This window comes from Oryza glaberrima, chromosome 1 (assembly GCF_000147395.1).
Source record: "Oryza glaberrima chromosome 1, OglaRS2, whole genome shotgun sequence".
NCBI lineage: Eukaryota > Viridiplantae > Streptophyta > Magnoliopsida > Poales > Poaceae > Oryza > Oryza glaberrima.
The window spans coordinates 18952938-18972419 of NC_068326.1; the positions used below are offsets into that span (position 1 = coordinate 18952938).

A 19482-nucleotide genomic window follows, 5' to 3' on the forward strand; every position below is an offset into this window, starting at 1 on the left:
TGAAGGTGTTCTTCTAGTGACCTAGATCCGGGTTGGTTAATCTGAAGGGGATCCTGTTGGTTTCACCAATAATAAACTCGGTGGGGTCTGGATTGCCGACTGGGCCAAGAAAGTAGTGATTTTCATGCACCAGGCTAGGAATCGCAACTAGGTTGGAAAGGTGCTACAAATCCAAAGCAATCCAGAGGGAGAGAGTGATATCAGATTGGAGAAGATTGATTTGCTGCTAAAGAAGGGGATTTAGCCGATGAGAACTTACCTCAGCTTGTTCGGCCGATGGTGCACCAAGTGGGCTGGCGGAAGACGACATTGGTGCGGGCGGAGATCTCGCCGGGAAGGAAGTCACCTAGGAATCACCTTTGCGGCGGAGGAATCACCAAGAAGAGAGAGAAAAGGTTTCGCTTGAGCGGTGAAAACGGAAGTCACGGCGTGAGATTTCTCGGGGGTAACGGTTAGTATTTAAAGCGCTGGAATAATGGTGGAGTGCGAAACTTGCTCGGAGTCGGCTTATGGCAAATCTGGAACATTACCAAATATCCCGGACTTGGGGGGCATGTGTTAACAACCAAATTTGGTAACATTAGCGTCGGAGAGAAGATTAGATCAAAGCAATGTCGGAAGCGGAGATCGACTTTGAAAACAGGGCAGGAATCGGCTGAAGTCCAGATCGGCTACGACAAGATCGGCTGAGTCTGAGTCGAGCTAAATAAGCTGATATAGCCGATTCCAACAATACGACTTGTGCGCGACATCGGGTTCAAGTGAATGTACTTCAGGATGATTGCCACGCATGGATAGAGTCCTGGGAAGGCAATTATATCTATTAATTAGGATATTTTATGTAAATTCCTTATAGATAAGTGTGGGCAAAAGTCTGCCGCAAAGACTTGTGGTATCTTAGAGTTTGTTAGAGATAATGGTCGTGTCCGGTATGGGTATATCTTGTAATCCTCGAGTATAAATAGACCCCGAGCCCCAAGTAATTTTTAACACACATGTTCAACACAATTTCGGCGCATCGACACCCTTTTTGCTTTAGTTTTGTTTCGACGGGTTCTTACTTTCAGGTTGAGCTGCATCGATTTCGATCTTCAACAAGAGGTAAAATTCGTCATGATGGATTGCGTTCTTAGGATTAGTGCTTCCATCTTCATGACACTCAAATCTTGTTTATGTAATTCATCAAGTTATCATATATCTTACATAATCTCTAGCAATATCGCCATCTAGACTACTATCGGCCAATATCTGTATGCAGAAGACAGCCGATTAGGTTAGATCTTGACGTTGATCTAGATTATATGAGATATCTACCATTCTATGAAACTTCTAGCGGCTTGATTGTCTAGATATCGTTCTCCTTTTCATACTTAATGCTGCATCAGTTGAGTTTGATCTATTAAGTCGTGCTTAGAATATCGATCTCTAGCCTGCCTTCTAGTTGCCGATTAGAATAGTATCGGAGTTTCAGCCGATCGTATCTAATTTAACTTCATTTGTTCTATATGCCTTATTGATATGTTAAATCTGCCCTTTATATTAAGATATTGCTGTATCTAAGTATGTTAGGCTTTTGCTCAATATATTATACTTGCTTTAATATCTTGATATAGAGTAGTATCGGAGTATTAGCCGATAAATGCTAGATCCATCTGATCGGCTATGCTATAAACATATATAATCTTTTTATTGACATATATTTTGATCTAAGTGATTTATACTGTCTCGGCATGATGGCCGATCTATCCCAATCACTTGATTTAAGTATGCATCGATATAAGGAGTATATATTGTTAATATCTACAGCCAATCGAGTAGATTTAGTTCTTCTTTACTTATTCATGACTGCCGATCGATACATGGATAACATCGGCCTAAGGATAAATGATATGTCATCGGCATCTAGCCGATCGGCTATCATTTATAGATTTAACTATGGTTTATTTGCTTCTATTTCTTGTTGATTACAGGATCAAATCAACTAGCATGCTAATATATCTGAAGGCGAGCTTTGGACCTGCACTGGAGTTAAGCAGATCTCCCAGGCCACGTGTTTTCTGTCAACAATGCAGTAACACTATATTGGTGGGAGGAGACCGGTTTTCTTGAGAAGAGGGAGGAAGAATGGTTTCTTGAAGAGGGGAGTACGTAGATACATTTTGAAGTTTAACCCTCTACATGCAGTAACACTATAGCATCATGGTGGGAACGATTTTAAAAAATAATATATATCTTGTGAGATATTGCTTTTCAAAGATTGGCACTTTGAACTTTAACCCTCCATGTGCAGTAACAGAATGTGTAACTTGCAGTAACAAGGGCATATACATGTAGCAACATGGTTTTACCAAATGTATAAAATTGTTCAAAACACCCCTACATCAATCAGACCTCGCTCAAAGTGACCTACAGACATTACCTATAGCCCACCTATTTAATCTTCATCTCGTAAAAATGACATAGTAAAACTATAATTATCGTGCAGTAACATAGCTACTTTGAAGTGGTAACATGCACCTACCATGTAGTAACAGTTCTACTTTTGTGCAGTAACAATTATATGGTTAGCATGTGAGGCTTTAACCCATATATTTTTGTTTTGATTCCTGGTCTACTACAATTTTACTATGATGATACTGCCAGAAGTGCAGTAACCTCCTATGTTTTATACAGTAACGTCACATGTTACTGTACTCTTACAACATTGTTGCTAGTAGAGTATAGTAATATGTTATGAGTTTCGATAGTGAAAGATATTAGAATTGATAATCATATTACTTTCTCATAAAATTCTTAAAACAAATAGTATCATAAGATGAATTGGTTAGAAGAATGTGCTTTGAACTATGAGGTCATGGGTTCAAGTCTTGAATTTGGCATTTATTTTTTATTTTTCCAGAAAAGAGAAAAAAACATAGAAAAAATGAAATAAAGAGAGAATGAAATAAAGAGAGAGAGAAGGGAGGGAGGGGGAGCGAGAGAGGGAGGATCGAGAGAGAAGGGAGAGAGGGGGAGGAGATCGCGGGGGAGGAGAGAAGGGAGGGAGGGGGGATCAGGAGGGGGAGGAGATCACGGGGGAGGAGATCGGGAGGGGGAGGGGATCAGATGAGAAGGGATGGGGATTCTATACCCCGGGTGTAGAATAGTCTTACCCTATATCGGGAGGGGGAGGGGATCAGATATGAACGACGTAGTAACGCAATGTTCATAGTGCAGTAACACCATGTCTTACTTGCAGTAACAATATTGGAATGTAGTCATAATATAGTCATGACGGATCTACTTTCGATAAGCACTTTTTTTCTAACATCATGGTGCAAACAGTTTTTAAAAGTAGTACATGATGTGAGAGATATTACCCTTCAAAGATTGGTTTTTTAAAAATTTGGCTCTCCGTGAGTAGTAATTCTATATCATAAGTATTACTGCTGATCTTCTATGCGTTACTGCAATCACGTAATATCGTTACTACAAGATGTAGTAACGATTATAAGTTTCATAGTAACATAGTGTGTTACTGCGATTACTTGATAACGTTACTGCAAGAATATATATAGTAAGAAAAAAAAAGGTGCAGTAATATGGAGAGAGAGATGAATTGGCTTAGTTTACTCATAGGGCAAGGGTAGATAGAACCTTCAAAGATTGGTCTTTTGAAATTTAACTCTCCACAAGTAGTAATACTATATCATAAGTGTTATTACTATCTATTGTACAATTCCATCATAACGTTATTGTGAAAGTGTGGTAAATATTATAAGTTTTGTAGTGTTACTGCATAAACTTGTGGTAGCATGTATCTGCCATGCAGTAACACTTACACTTTTATGTAGTAACAAAAATATGGTTAGCATATATATTTTTGTTTCGATTCCTAGTTTACTACAATTTCACCACGATGTTACTATCAAAAGTGCAGTAACATATATATACCACGATGTTACAATTACGCCATTTAGTAATATATATATATATATATATATATAGAGAGAGAGAGAGAGAGAGAATGTGTGTGTGTGTTGTGTGTCAGTCTGTGTGTGTGCCTGTGTCTGTGTGTCTGTCTCTGTGTGTGTGTGTCTGTGTCTGTGTGTGTGTCTGTGTTTCTGTCTCTGTGTGTGTCTGTCTGTCTCTGTGTGTGTTGTGTGTGTATGTGTGTGTACGTATGTGTGTATGTATGTATGTATGTATGTGTATGTGTATGTATGTATGTATGTATGTATGTATGTGTGTGTGTGTGCGCGTATGTGTATGTGTGTATGTGATTAGACTTATGCTATTATCAAATCTAGAAATTCAGATCTTGTTCATACAGATATATCATACTTGATGCATAGAGCAAATCAAATCTTAGACTTAGGAATTAATACCTGAACCCTAGCTCATATTTTAAAATTTACCATGAACCTGATTTCATAAATAGTTAAGAGTTAGTTTAAACCTTACTGAATTGTAGAAGTTCTAAAGACACCAATAGTTCAGATTAAAATAAAAAGGAGCATGTAGTAGCATATTCCAGTAAAATAGATTACTAGTTGGAGCAATTGTTTATTATCAGATCAACAGTTTAATCCTCCCCTCATCAACTATGTTAATAAATTGTTGCATAAATTGAGTTGTTGATCTATAAGGCATAGATAGTAGCAGTACATCGTCCAATGAAACAAATCATTATCTGCTAACCTCAAGAACAAGCTTTATGGACTACAGTCAATAATCCATGGTATATATATTTTATTATAATTATCAAACTATGCAGCTTGGTGGTTTAATATGTTATTTAGTGAAACAGTTATAAAGATCTGTTCATGTAGTGTGTTACTATTTCATAATTTCAGTTACTTCTAAATGTCAGCATGTATAAGAACATAATCATGTTAGTGGAAATTAAATTATTGCATAACTATGTCATTAGTCTGTTTATATGCACACTCATTCATTCAATTCATTCATAAGCATATATAAGGATATAATCAAGTTAGTGTGATTTTAATTTCAGTAATAAAATTCATAGGTTTATTCATCTGAGCATTCATTCATCATGGGCATATAGGCATCATCAAATCTAGCAAATTAATTGACCTAGAACCCTAGAACTAGTAATTACAATCCATAGCATAGAGTCATCAAGTTGACCATTAGGATTAGTCTACAAGTATCAACAGTGCATCACAACCATAAATCAGTAGTAGAAAAGGGGGAGAACAGTAACGCCCTGATTTTCGTTCGGGATTAAAAATCATTTAATAATCCATTTCCTAGAAATTAAATAAAAGTTAAATCAATTCAATCAAGTGAAATTATTGGAAGAATTAAAATTTTCCTTTAAAAATCATTGGCCAAGAATATTTTGTAATATTTTTTGTGCCCTAAAATATCCTCCGGATTTTTCTGTGAATTTTCGGAGCTCAATAAATAATTTTAATAGCACAAAGTTCATTTAACCAATTAAATTAAATGGAAAACAATTTAAAACTCCCCTGTTTGTCTTTGGGCCGCTCCCGGCCCAATCCTCCTCCCTCCTCCCCGCGGCCCGTCCCCTTCCCCCTTCCTTTCTCTCCCTCTCGGGCCGGCCTCTCTCCCTCGGGCCACTCGCCCTTGGAGTCTATTTTTCCTACCCATCCCGCTTCCTCTCTCTCCCTCCCTGACAGGTGGGACCTGTGGACCCCACCTGTCATCCCCAACCTCAAGCCACCCGGGGGCAACTGCCATTGCCGCCCACTACGCCGCTAAAACCGCCGCCTCCCACCTCCCGCGCGCACGTCCGACCGTGTGGACGTGGTCGCCGCCCACTCCACCCCGTCCCCCATTTTTCCCCAAATTTTCGCGCCTATTCAAGCTCCACCTCGCCCACGTCGCCGGTGCCCATTCCTCCTTCAAATCCGCCCCGCCCAGCCACGATTTCCTCCTCCCGGAGCTATATAAACCCTCCCTGGGCACTCCTCTTCCGTTTCCCCCTCCTCCCCGAGTCCCTCACACGCTCTCCCGTACTCCCCGCGCGAGCCCGCGCTCCGCCGCTCGCCGCCGTTTCCCGCCGCTCCCGTCGCTGCCGCACTGTGCCGCCGCCGCCAAAAGCTCCGCCGCGTCGTGCCGCGCCCCGGCATCCACTCCGTTCTCCCCTTCCACCCCCGCAGCACCATTCCCACCATCAAGATCGAGGCCGCCACTGTTTTGCCGCCTCCGGCAGCCGCTTGCCGCTGTTCCCGTCCACCTCAAGCCGCGCCACCCCCACCATCAGCTCCGCCGCTTCGTGCCGCACACCGGCCCCCGCTCTAATTCCCCAACTCGCCGCCGCAACCACCTCTCCACCGCGAACCCAAGGCCGCCGCCGTTTTGCCACCTCCGGTCGCCGAGTGCCGCCGCTCCCAACCACTCCGGGCCGCGCCGTGGCTGTCCCCAGCATCGCCGCTCCTCGGTCGCCGCCCCTCTTCGCTGGAATTCTGCCAGAGTTCCACTCCCCTCGCGCGCCGGTAAGCCCCACCTCTTCCTCCTCATCCGGCCGCTTTTCCCGCCGCCTCATGCCTCCCCTTCCTCGTCTAATCCCATCTTCTCCTTCCTTAGGTCGAGGCGAAGTCCGTCCGCCATTTCCCGTGTGCCGCTCGCCGCTGAGGAGTCTTTTCGGTCGCCGCTGGCCGCCCTCTTCCGTCGTCAGCCCACGGTGAGAACCGCCTCCCCTCCCCTTCCCTTCCCTCTTTCTCCCCTTCGCCGGCCGCCTACCGTGCTTGCTCGCGTCGCGCCGCCGCCGCCGGTGGCCGCCCGGCCCATGTGCCGCCGCCGCCGCCGGCCTTGTGTGCGCGATGGCCAGGCCACGCCGCCCGGCCGTCCCCAGCCGTCCGATCGGCCTTGGCTGATCTGGGCCGTCGGGGGCGTGCCCGCATGTCCGGTCGCCGCCGTGGACTCGGTCCACGGTGGGCCGGTACCCCCTTGTGTCGCTGATGTGTGGGGCCCGCCCCTTTGTGGACGCGGTCCGCGCCTCCCCTTGCTAACGTCAGCAGTCTGCTTTTCCTTTGTAAAAATAAATAATAATTGCGCAATAAATTGGTATTAATTCCAGAAATTCATTTAAATGGCTCAAAACTTCTAAAATTCATATCTAATTCATATAAACTCCAAAATTGAGCCATTCAACTTGCAAAATTCATCTAAAATTAAGCTCTACATGTTTTTTTACTTTTCATGTACTGTTTTCTTGGTGTTTATTAGAGTTTTTCCTTGTTTTGCGTGCTAGCGTGTAGGATCTGTCGTTTCGGAAGTTCGCGGTCGCGAGGAAAAGAGTTCGGAAGATTGTTTTGAAGAAGCAAGGCAAGTCACACATTCCCCTTGAGCATGTTGATCCCAATTTATAGATGTTTTACCGTTTACAAATAAACATGCATGTCTTGCTAATTACATGGGATCCGGGTATTACCTATCTGCTTGCTTGTGCTATGTTTACTTGATATCTGTCATTTGTCAACATTGGGTAATAAATCGACTAGCTCATGTTACTTATGTGACCTAGCTAGAACTATATGCTTAGCCATGCTTAATTACCACTAGCTCAGTTGATGGGATAATTGCAGTATTAGACCTTTTTAGCATCAGAACGAGCTGCGTGCTCGAGACACCCAACCATGTTTCAGTGGTCGTAATTATCCAACTAAAATGCGACTGAATGGTGGGCTGTGGGTGCATGGTTTTGCTAGTCGCACCCATGGCAGTTAAGGACCGATTCGCGGGAAACCCTGGAAGAATTCCTCATACTTTCCACAAGCCAGCGTGGGCAACGGCTGGGCTTGTAGTGTAGCTTTCCTCTAGCTGACGCATCCAGGCAAGGGTGGGCGTGATGGAGTTTGGATGGGCCCTGCGACGGCCTATGCGGCTTCCGGATTCACCAAGGCACGAGAGGGGACTGCCCGCTGCCTTGCAAGGAGTGGGGTTGAAACCCGAGGTGTGGTGTGCTTGGTTAGAGGGGGTTATGCGAAGGGTCCTGTCACGGCCTCTTTCCGGTATGTCATGGTGGCATGTCGGCGCACGGAAACGTGTCGTGGGGCTGTGTCTTGTGGGTACAGTTGTAAACCTCTGGCCAGAGTAAAACTATTCGAATAGCCGTGCCCGTGGTTATGGGCGGTCGACCAGATTCACCGTGATTAGTCCCACCTTAATAAATCGACTCAATGCACTGTAGTTCAGGTGGGTTGGTTGGGCCTGTTCAACGTGGTGTAGCGTTGATCAGTGGAGATTTAATGTTACTTTAATTACTCAATAGTTTTATTGTTTTGCTCAATAAAATGTTTTACAACCGCCTTTATGCAAATAGCCACAAGCCATCCTTGTATCCCCTTGCACGTCTGTATCATTGGTGTGGCTTGCTGAGTACGGTGGTTGTAGTCAGCCTTGCTATTATTCCCCCTTTTTTTCAGAAGTGTAGTGCTTCTGAGCTGGAGGCGAAGTTAGAAGACCAAGGCTCAGACCCAAGTTGAGTTTTGCCTGTGGAGTGGAGCTGAAGCCCCGCTAGGATCGTCTTTTCCGCTGCTGCTGCTTTCTTTTCGGTGTGAGGACTAAGTGCCTCTTCTGTAAGTATTTACGCTTTATTTACGTTTGGAACTGTATATTACGTTTGGAACTGTATATTACTTGTCATTTTGTGTATATTACGATTTAATACACAAAATAGTCTGGAAATTTGGGCTAAATTTCTGGGTGTGACAAGAACCACCTTGACAGTACAAAACACTAGAGATTAGAGGAGGAAGTAGAAGAGAGGAGTAGCGGTTGTAGCAGTGGTGGAAGCCAGGGAACTTCCCCTGAATCCTTACCTCGCCGGAGTTTTGCCGCCGGCTGCATCTAGGGTTGAGGAGGTTGGAAGTTAGGTTTAGCTTGGGGTCAGACTCATGATGTGGACCCCCGTTTTTATAACAGGAATCAATCGTGTAAACAGTACCATTTCCCTGGATCAAGTAGTCTGGTACACACGAATTCATAGCTGAAATACCAAGTGCACATACACGAGAGTCTAGTACGAATTATTACATCATAAGCCCGCAGGCACAGTCTTAAATCATCGGACTGAGCGGTCCGGAATACATTCCAAAAACAGAAGTAGGTAAGGCAGCGGAGTTAAGGCAGCGGCACGCCATTGCCACAGGCAACGACCGTAACTAAGACCTACTGAGCGCCATCGTCTTCATCACCCTCCTGGTAATAGGCATAGGGATCCTCCGAAGCTTCATCTCCGGCCTCTGATTAAGTTTATATTTGCAAGGGTGAGTACCAACCGTACTCAACAAGCCACCACAGCAACAATGCATATGACAGGGGTATTCAAAAGATGGCTATGGTTCTTTTGCGCAAAGCAAGTTTTGTAATTCTTTTCACAAACCTAAGACCTAGCACAGACTGATCAAAATTTAGTACCAGTGTTCATATTAAACAATGACGGTTCTGTCCACCATCCATTCTGATCCCAAGGATAGCTTCCCGCCATTGAGTCATCATGGTTTTCTGAGGACGTCCACATTCCCGCCTCTCAGGAAGTGGCTCCATCAGTATAGAAATCATCATGCAATATCCCATCCCACACAAGTTAAGAATTTAGAGTCTAGCCAAGTGTAATACATGTCCCGGTGCTCAATAACCGCGAGCACGGCTATTCGAATAGATTTGGTTTACTCACACTGCAGTGGATGTACACTTTACCCGCACTCCGCGACTGCCCAACACATGAGCCTCGTCCCAACACATGAGACGCGTCACGGCAAAGCTTTTCGATAACCTCGCATTGGCAGTACCCGCTCCATGAACTTTACACCCTCATGCACTCTAGGCGTACACGGTTTCTAGCAGTGAGAGGAGTTCTGGCGCACCCGGGAAGGAAAGACTCACACATGCATTAAGTTATAATTATGTTTAAATTCTCACATGGCAGTATTACCGATGGTGACACCACTGTAGACACCCGCCTCGCGGTTCTACCAATGGTTGCCCCACCAAAGAGCCCCTGCCTCACACATCAAGAGACCACTATGCATGGATACTGCCTCCGCTCAGCTATCTATTCTGCTAGGTCTATACCCATACGAGAAGTGCGGTTGTACGGGGGTCGTTTCATGCTTAACTTCATGGCTCGGTCCTTAATTGACCGGGGACGGTACTAGCCTTTTTCGGATACCACCCAAATCCTCCGTCCGCCCCAGTCGAAAACAGTTGTTTAATTTTATTTCTCCTTTCACAAATCATGTCATCAACATCATGGCAATGTGGCGCTCATGTCTCCACATGCTGCATCTCAATTACCTTCCCAAAGGTAATTGCCCAAGCATATAGCATTTGATAAATATGAGTATGCATGATTCTAGAGTAGCTTTTCTAAGCATTTGTCATAGTTGACTAGGGACTCATATGTAATTATGGTTACAAGGGAATAAGGGTAAACAATAATCAAGGTATGGCATATTCACAAATAGGATGTTCATCATTGCATGCGATCTTATTTGTAAATAAAAATAATTTCGCAATTGGGATCAACATGTTCAAGGAATAGTGATGACTTGCCTTGCTCAAAGTCTTGCAGGTCTTGACCTTCGCTTGGATCCGCAACTCCCTCGAGCTCTATAGTTATGTGCGAAAATTGATTTGAATTCCGTTAGAATTCAAATAAAAATCCAAGTAAATCCAAATGGAAGTCGAATGCGAAAGTCGATTCTTTTATATTAACTTTACTATTCACGAACTAGGGCAAACCCAATTTCGACTTAAACTATTTTGCGGGTATAGATATTTTGTTATCATAAGTTTTTAATTTAATCTACCCGAGCATTATATCCATATAATAGGTTAGAAATTTCTATCGCGAGCTAAATATCGGACAAAATCCTAGAATTATCTTATAATATTGTACGATTTAATTTAGTCTATGATTAAATATAATACACGGCTAAAATCCCTAGTAATTAAATCCGAATTTCTACCGTGAATCGATTACTTATAGAGATTACCCAAAAATAATCTATAATAATCTATAAGAATTCATCTAATTGTTTAGTTATTAATTACATCTAAATTACTACCGCAAATTGATTTCTTATAGAAATTACCAAGAATAATCTATAATTTATATTAAATTTTGCAATTTTAATACTATCATTAATCTATAATTAAATTCTAATTATTTTAAATTTTCTAAACTATTAACCTCCCTATTCTATTTCCCCTTTTTTTTCTTTTCTTTTCTTTCTTTTTCTCTTTTCTTTTCCTTCCTTTTCTCTTTTCTCTCCCTCTCTTTCTTTTTCTCTCTTTTTTTCTCTCCCTTTTTCTCTCTTTCTCTCCCTTTCTTTCTTTTCTTTTTCCTTCTCCCTCCCGGCTTCTCCCTTCCTCTCTCTCTCGGCTCATGCTACCTGGGGCGGCGACGGCGACCGAGCAAGGGGAGGAGGCAGCGGCTTACCGACGGCGGTGGCAGCGACGACGGCGCACAGGGCGGCGGCATGAAGGCGGTGGTGCGGCGACGCGAGGGCGGCGCGACGACGGCGCACGGCGCGGTGGCACGAAGGCGGCGGTGCGGCGCGAGGGCGGCGGCGCGGCGGCACAAAGGTGGTGGCACGGTAAAGAGGAAAGAGGGGAGGAAGAGGGAGATGGAGTGGGGGAAACGTAGAGGGGGGTGGAGTTTTTATAGTGGAGAGGGGGGAAAGAAAGAGAGGGGGAGGGGTGACGCAACGGCGGCGCGGCGGCGCAGGGCGCGAGGCGGCGATGGGACGCGCGCGGCGACGGGACGTCGACGGCGACGGCGACAGCGGCGGCGTGCGGCTTGGGGCGGGACGCGACGGGCGGTGACGCGACGGCAGCGCGGCGCGACAGCGACGGGGCGAGGCGACGGGCGTGCGGCGATGCGACGGGCAGCGACGCGACGGGCGGCGACGTGACGGCGCCGGGGCGAGGTGACGGCCGAGCGGCAATGCGACGGGCGGCGACGCGACGGCGGCGCACGGGGCGCGAGGCGGCGAGGCAGCGGCGGCGGCGCGGGGCTCAGAGCGACGACAGCGACGGCGCGACGGCGACGACGACGATAGGACGGCGCAGCGTGGTGACAAGATGGCGGGCGGCGCGGGGCTCGGGGTGGCTAGGCACGTGCGGCAGAGGAGAGGCTGGGCTAGGGGACCCCGTCGAGCACCTAGAGTGCAATGAACAGTGTCTTTTTCCTATTTTTCTCATTTTAGTCTATTTCTTATATAAATTTGGTTCCACAATTTCTAATTTTTGCATATATGAATTTTTCTCAATGTTTGTGTTATCTCAACTAATGAATTCACCCTAGATTAATATTACTCATATTTTATTTATATAATTTATTTGAATTTTTAATTAGGGTTAATTCTTATTCCATCGCATTTAAATTTAATTGATACAAATATGGTCGCGATAATATTTTATTTATTTCTATCCACACCTAATCTTTATTTTAAATTATATTTATTTTACCAATTTACTTCTAGGGTTTATTCCTAATTAACTATTCTTTACTCAAATAAAATAGGCGAATAAGATCGGCATGATGCAATTAATTTAAAAGTTTTTTTGAAAATCCGTGTTTTTAGAGTTTTGTTTTTATTGGTCAAATTTTCAGGGTGTTACACATGAGGAGCCACGGAACCGATTTAGGCCGGCAGCGGCTGCGAGGCGGCTGCCGGAGGCAGGGAACAGCGGCGGGCGAGACCTGAGGATGCGGCAGCGCAGGGAAGAGCGAGAGAAAAAGAAAGAGAACGAGAAAGGGAGAGAAGAGGAAGAGAGTCTTTTACCCCTATGCCATTAAAAAAAGTTTGGAGTCACCTGTATGCCATGAGCCTAACTTTCATTGACCCGTGTGCCATTCCGTCCACCTTACGTTAGAACTTAACGGTTCCATATCTCTGACATGTGGGACCCAAGTATGAAAATGACTAATTTGCCCCTGCTCTATTTTCAGCTCTATACTCTCACTCTCTCCTCTCCTGCTCTCTCCTCGTTTTTGCCACACGCCGCTGCACCCTAGCCCTAGCCACACGCCACCACCGCCGCCTCACCTTGCCGGAGCCGTCGCCGCCGCCGCCGCCGCCTAGCCTCGCCGGCACCCCGTCGCCCCGTCGGCCCGTTGCCTCGTCACCCTGTAGCCCCAGGCCGGCGCGCCCCGTCGCCCCGTCGCCGTGCGCCCAGGTGGCGCGCCCCATCGCCGCGTGTCTAGGCAGGCGCGCCCTGTCGCCGCGCCCAGGCCGGCGCGCCCTTGCGCCCTCGCCCCCAGGCCGGCGCCCCCTGCCTCCAAGCCGCCTCTAGGCCGGCTCCAGGTCGCCGCCCATGCCCACGTCGCCTCCAAGCCGCCTCCAGGTCGCCGCCCATGGAAGCAGCGAGGTAAAACCTCTATTCTTTCCTGTCCATTCAACACTGACATTTCACAGTGGAGGATTATTCATCTGTAGGATGGACGCCGGATTGGATAGTGAGCCTCCTGACATTTCATAGTGGGAAATTGGGAGTGGGCAATCAGTTGAACTAAACCATACTAAATCTGCAGATAGTGAATCCCTTGCTAGCCCAAGCCCATCCAATGAGCATGTGAGTGTTGATGATGAATGCTTGTATATTGACATTGGTCCTGCACCTCCCATTCCCACTAGTCAATCTGAACCAGACACATTGTTAGATGATGAAGTAGAGGAAGATGATGTAGAGGAAGATGACATTGTTACATATAGAGAGCCTTCCCAGAAACCTGATGCAGACTATGACAAGAATGATCCTCCTATGGTAGTAGGCACTATGTATTCAGACATGAATGCTTTTAAGTTGGCTTTAGCTACACATGCTACCAAATATGAGTTCCAATATAACATTGAAAAGAGTGATAAATCTCGGTACAGGGTGTATTGCAGTGGCAAGAATGTGGGCTGTAGGTGGAGAATTCATACCACTCTTTTGAGTGATCAAGTCACAGTGAAGGTAAATTTTTTGTAACACTCTATATGCATTGATGTCTTTTTTTTGGTAGTAAATAACCATTGATGTCTAAATTGGCAGATCACAAGGAACCCATACGATCATGAGAATTGTCAAAGCACTAGGAGGGCAGGCACTTGTGTAGGAGTGACACAGTTTTGGGTGTGTGAACAAGTACTTGATTGGTTGAAGGAAGATGGAACATTGGGTGCCAAAGAGCTGAGGAGGAGGTTGAAGGAGAGCCACAAAGTTGAGGTGACCTACAGGAAAGTTTATCTAGGTAGGCAACATGCTATGGATAAACTTTATGGTCCTTGGTCCTGCAGTTTTGACAACCTGTATAGATTTAAGGCTCAGATAGAGGATACTAATCCTGGATCCTTTGTTGTAATTGATCACCATACCATCAACAACAAAATAAGGTTTAATAGGTTGTTTTTTGCTTTGAAAGCTTGTGTTGATGGTTTCCTATTAGGTTGTAGGCCATACCTTGCAGTAGATAGTACATTTTTAAATGGAAGGTTCAGGGGCCGGTTGTGTGTAGCTTGTGCAGTTGATGGTCACAATTGGATGTACCCAGTAGCTATTGGTGTCATTAACTCAGAAACAAATGAGAATTGGGAGTGGTTTATGAATAGGTTGAAAGAAGCTATAGGCAACCCAGTTGGGCTTAAATTCAGCACTGATTGTGGGCAAGCAGTGAAGTATGGGGTGAGTGTGGTTTTTTCATATGCTAAACATAGAGAGTGTATGTACCATCTAGTACAGAATTTCAAGAAGAGACATAATGGACAAATTTTTGATGATCACCTGTGGGCATCTGCATATTCTTGGAGTCCTTACATGTTTGATAAACATTATCAAGCCATGGCTGCAGCCAAACCAGAGGCTATGAAATATCTTCAGGAAAATCACAAGAAATTGTGGACCAAGAGCTAATTTTCCACTTTGTCAAAAGTGGATTATGTTACCAATAACTTGGCTGAGGCATTCAATAAATGGGTAAGCTTGTCTTGTTTAACACTTTCTTTGCATTGATTTTCATGTTTACTAACAATTGGATTGCTATGTTGGCAGGTAAAGGATCAGAAGGGCCTGCATCTGGATGACTTGATGGATACCATTAGACAGATGATCTTGATTAAATGGAATAGCTGAAAAAGGGTTGCCGAAAAGTTTGAAGGAAAGATCTTGCCTCATATAGTGCAGAAGTTGAGAGGAGCTAGCTATAACCTTGACATTGAAGTAATCACAAGCTCACCTGATGGCATTGTAGAAGTTTGTGCTAAGGGAAATTCTGCTAGTACCTCCAGGTTTGTAGTGAACATAAAAGAGAGGACATGCTCTTGCAGAGCTTGGCAATGGTCAGGAATACCATGCAAACATGCCATTGCCTACATCACATCAATCCCTGGGGCCAAACTTGAAGACTATGTGGATGAGTGATATTCAATTGAGAAATTCAAAATTGCATATGAAGGTTCTGTGCCCTCTATTCCTGACAAGTCCATGTGGTCCAAACCCACCATGGCTTCTTCATGCATCCTCCATTGCTTAAGTCAACTGTAGGAGGAAGAAGGAAGAACATGATTAAATCAGCTTTGGAGAGAGGTAGTAGTAGTAAGAAATTAGGCACTGAGGGAGGTACTGGCAAAAGGCAACATAAGTGCCCAATATGCCACTAGTTAGGGCACCATTGGTACACATGTAAGAAAGGCAATCCAGATGACATAGCTGCATATGAGGCTGAGATGTAGACTTCCTAGACATAGCTACACAATTACAACACTTCATGTTTACCTATGCAAAATAACAATTTCCCAAACTTTATTTCAGGGGTCCACCAAAAAAAAGGCTGAAGAAAGCATCTTCCAGTAACACAGTGACTAGCATTGTTGTGGCCACTCCTAGATCAGGCATGGTATTCCCACACAATGAGGTGGTGGCCAGTGCTACACAGAAGCCAAAGAGAGTTAAAAACGCTGTCAAAAAGAAGGGGCCACCAACATTAGCAAGTACTGACAATTCGGTGACGAGCAGGTATGATCTTTCACTTTTCCTGATCTTGTCATTTACAACCTCACTGATCTCCTTTTCTTGCTTTCACACAAGGTCTGTAACTAGATCCAATAACCCCTTTGCTCTCCAAATTGAACACCCTCCAGTTGTTCATGACGACATTGCATCCTATGAAGTCTCTCCACAGACAGTGGAGACACCAAGGAAGAAGCAAGCCATCAAGAAGATTTTTCCCACATTTTCCCAATTTTTCCCAGATTTTTAAACATTTTTAAAATTTATTCTCACTTTTTTCTGATTTTTACCTTTTTTAAAAAATTATTTTCCATTTTTTGATTTTTAATGCCTTTTCTAAATTATTTTTCACTTTTCTGATTTTTTAAACCCATTATTGTACACAAGGACAAAACTGTCTTTACAAAGCCCCTAACACCTATGTTATGTCTCCATCCATCCAAAATAGCATACGGGTCAATGAAAGTTGGGCTCATGGCATACAAGTAACTCCAAACTTTTTGGTGGCACACGTAAGCAGCAACTTTCTTAATGGCATAGGGATAAAAGACTAAGAGGAAGATGGTGGGCTAAGTGGCTTGTGCTTATTGGGATTTAGTAGTTGGGCTAATAAAATTTAGGTAGAGTTAGAAAATAAAGAAAAATTAATATATGACATTTAAATTCTTTAAACTATTCAAACTTAATTCTTGCATATTCTAATGTATTATTACAGCTACTTATTTTAATTCACTTCAGATGATTTTTAAATTAAATTAAAGTGTGTCTTTTTGAATTAAATATATATGCAACCAAATCTTTCATATTATAAATCTAAATAAAAGTATTTCTTGAAATATACCTTATAAACTATTTTTCTAAGAAAACAAATATATTTAGTTCTATGAAAGCAATATATCTTAGGGCTGTTGAATAAAATCTCTATAGTGAATCAAATTTCTTTAAGTAAAATAATTACTCTTTCTTAAAATAAAAGTTAATAAAAGTAAGTCCATAACCTATATATATCCAGCATGTGCATTACGGTTAGACATATCATGTGCATCGCATTCATATAAACATTCTCGTGTTTTGTTGTGTCTTATTGTTTCTTTCAGTTAGGCGTTTATATCGGATTTCTTGGAATTCTTCATTGATTTATTCATGAGAGAATATATTCTATAACACTAAGTTTGTTATAGTTCAACAATTTACCACTGACTTTGTCTCTTTCTACAATATATCAGTGACTTTATCAATTGTTCTACAATATGCTATTGGGTTAGGCTTATTTTTCAATAATACCTAAAATACCCTTATGGACATATAAGATTAACAGTTGATTTATCTCATTAGAAGTTTCAAAAAATGTGAAACTTTTATGTGGCCTCCTTACACAGTATATAAGTTTCAATTTTCTTCTATTTATATTTTTATAAAATATAACATATATGTTATATCCTATATAAAACATTTTTTTGTGTTGCTTTTTTAATGTAAATTATCTTTCATATGCAACATAAGATTTTTTTTTTGCTATTATCTTTTGTGTAAGCTATTTCTCTCTAGTATACCACACAAAAAAAAATTTTCTAAAAAAAAATACCAAAAAAAATTGAAAATATGTATACATACTTCCCTGTTATGTGGGGAGGCCATATAAAAAATTTCATTTTTTTGAAACTTTCTAATGAGATAAATTAATTGTTAACCATGTATGTCTCTAAGGGTATTTTGGGTATTTTTTAAAAAGAGCCCCATCTCAATGGCATATTGTAGACAGTTAATAAAGTCGTCGGTATATTGTAAAAAGAGACAATGTCAGTGGTGAATCGTTGAATTGGGATAAACTCAGTGGCATAGAATAGATTCTCTCTTTATTCATCTTCGATTTTGGGTATCGCGGGCAATTCCAACACCTTTGACCAACTCTTGTTATATTTTCGTAATTGCAATCTATATGTATCACCTAGCATTAAATTATACTTTCTATAATTAAAATAAATATGCTGATGGATTGGATTGGCTGGTGGAGCAGTCGGTCATATATAGGTGTATTCTGAACTTGCCATGGTGGTCGGGGTTCAGCTGCATATATTTATCATCGTAAGGTTAAATAACAATTGTTATATGGCATTTAAGTGCCGTAGCGATCGTGTCAACCACATGACCTGGAATGGGACAGGCTAGCTTAGTAGTTCTTTCTTAATGGCTTTATCCTGCGGGCTTAAGGACTTCCGCGAATCCTGTGAGCGTGGCCTAGTGAAGAGGGTTGCTATTGTTGCGGAATCCGATTAGATGATGTGGATCACCATTGTTGCGGGATCCAATGATTCGCCGTTGTTGCGGGAATCACCCGCAGAGATAATTGATAGATGGGATTGATGAAAAGCTTATGACCTTAGCCTTGCCGGCATACACCATGAAGTGTGCTTCAAGCGCCAACGGGCGTGGGCATTAAAAGGTTTAAGGCGTCTGTGGGTACAGCGACATACCTCTGCAGAGTGTATGAATTGTGATATGTCACTCCCTGTTTTGGGTAGGAACCGTGAACGCGGTAGGAAAGGAACCTATCGGAGGTTCTAATACCTGTGGTGCCTTATATGCAGTAGATTTTATAATTACTTAATATGAGTTTTTACAACACTGTTTTATGAACATGCATAAAATTCCTTGTTGGATTATGGTGGCTTTGGACATATATGTATTATGCAGGTGGATTATGGGCATATATTTGTTGGATTGCTATAGTTGGACTTGTTGAGTACCATTTGTACTCATCCCCTATATATTATTCCTTGTAGTGTTGAGCTAACAATTAGGTGACGAGAAGATTCTGCAAAAATTGATCAAGTGTTGCATATCTCTACATCAACTAAATGATGAAGGTGATGATGATATAGAAGAGCAAGGTACTGTTAGTGTTATTATTTTGATAAAAACTAATTTCTTATGGTTTTTATTTAATGGGTTTCGCTACAATTGTTTTTTGCTATGCTACTCTGGTGTGCTCAGGTCTTGGTAAGTTGATTCTTACTAAGGAATGAGCCGTAGACCGGTATTCTACCTCGGAAGTGGAATACGAGGGTCGCTACAGGCTGGCGGCGGCGGAGTCGGAGACGGCACGAGGACGGTGGATCAAGTGCGCACTGCGGCGGCCATAGGCGACGCGCTGGTCGCGACGCGGTCCTCGCTTTGAGCAGAGGACGCTGGGGAGGCCCTGTCGATAAAAACACAAAGGGGTGCTGATTGAACACAGAATAAAATCAGAAGTTATAACTCCGAGAACAAGAGCTCGAGATTTCACTTACTTGGTTTTGGCCCTCTTCAGCAGTCTGGGAGCTAGATGGAGATCGCCAATACCCTAAGTAACAAGGCAAATAAGAGCTGACTTCTCGCCGGAAACAAGATATACCGAGAGTAAAAAGAAAAGGCACTCACCTCAGAGCCGCTCGTTCAAGAATGAGAACTGGCACTAGGAGCAGTGAGGGCCCACTTCCTGGCGGTCGGCGAGGGGCCCAATGGCATCCG

The 19482-nt window shown here is 43.3% G+C and overlaps 1 pseudogene; it reads left to right on the plus strand.

Moving 5' to 3' along the window:
- Positions 1-5760: 5760 nt before the first annotated feature.
- On the plus strand, positions 5761-14877 carry LOC127777033 (uncharacterized; annotated as a pseudogene).
- Positions 14878-19482: the final 4605 nt, after the last annotated feature.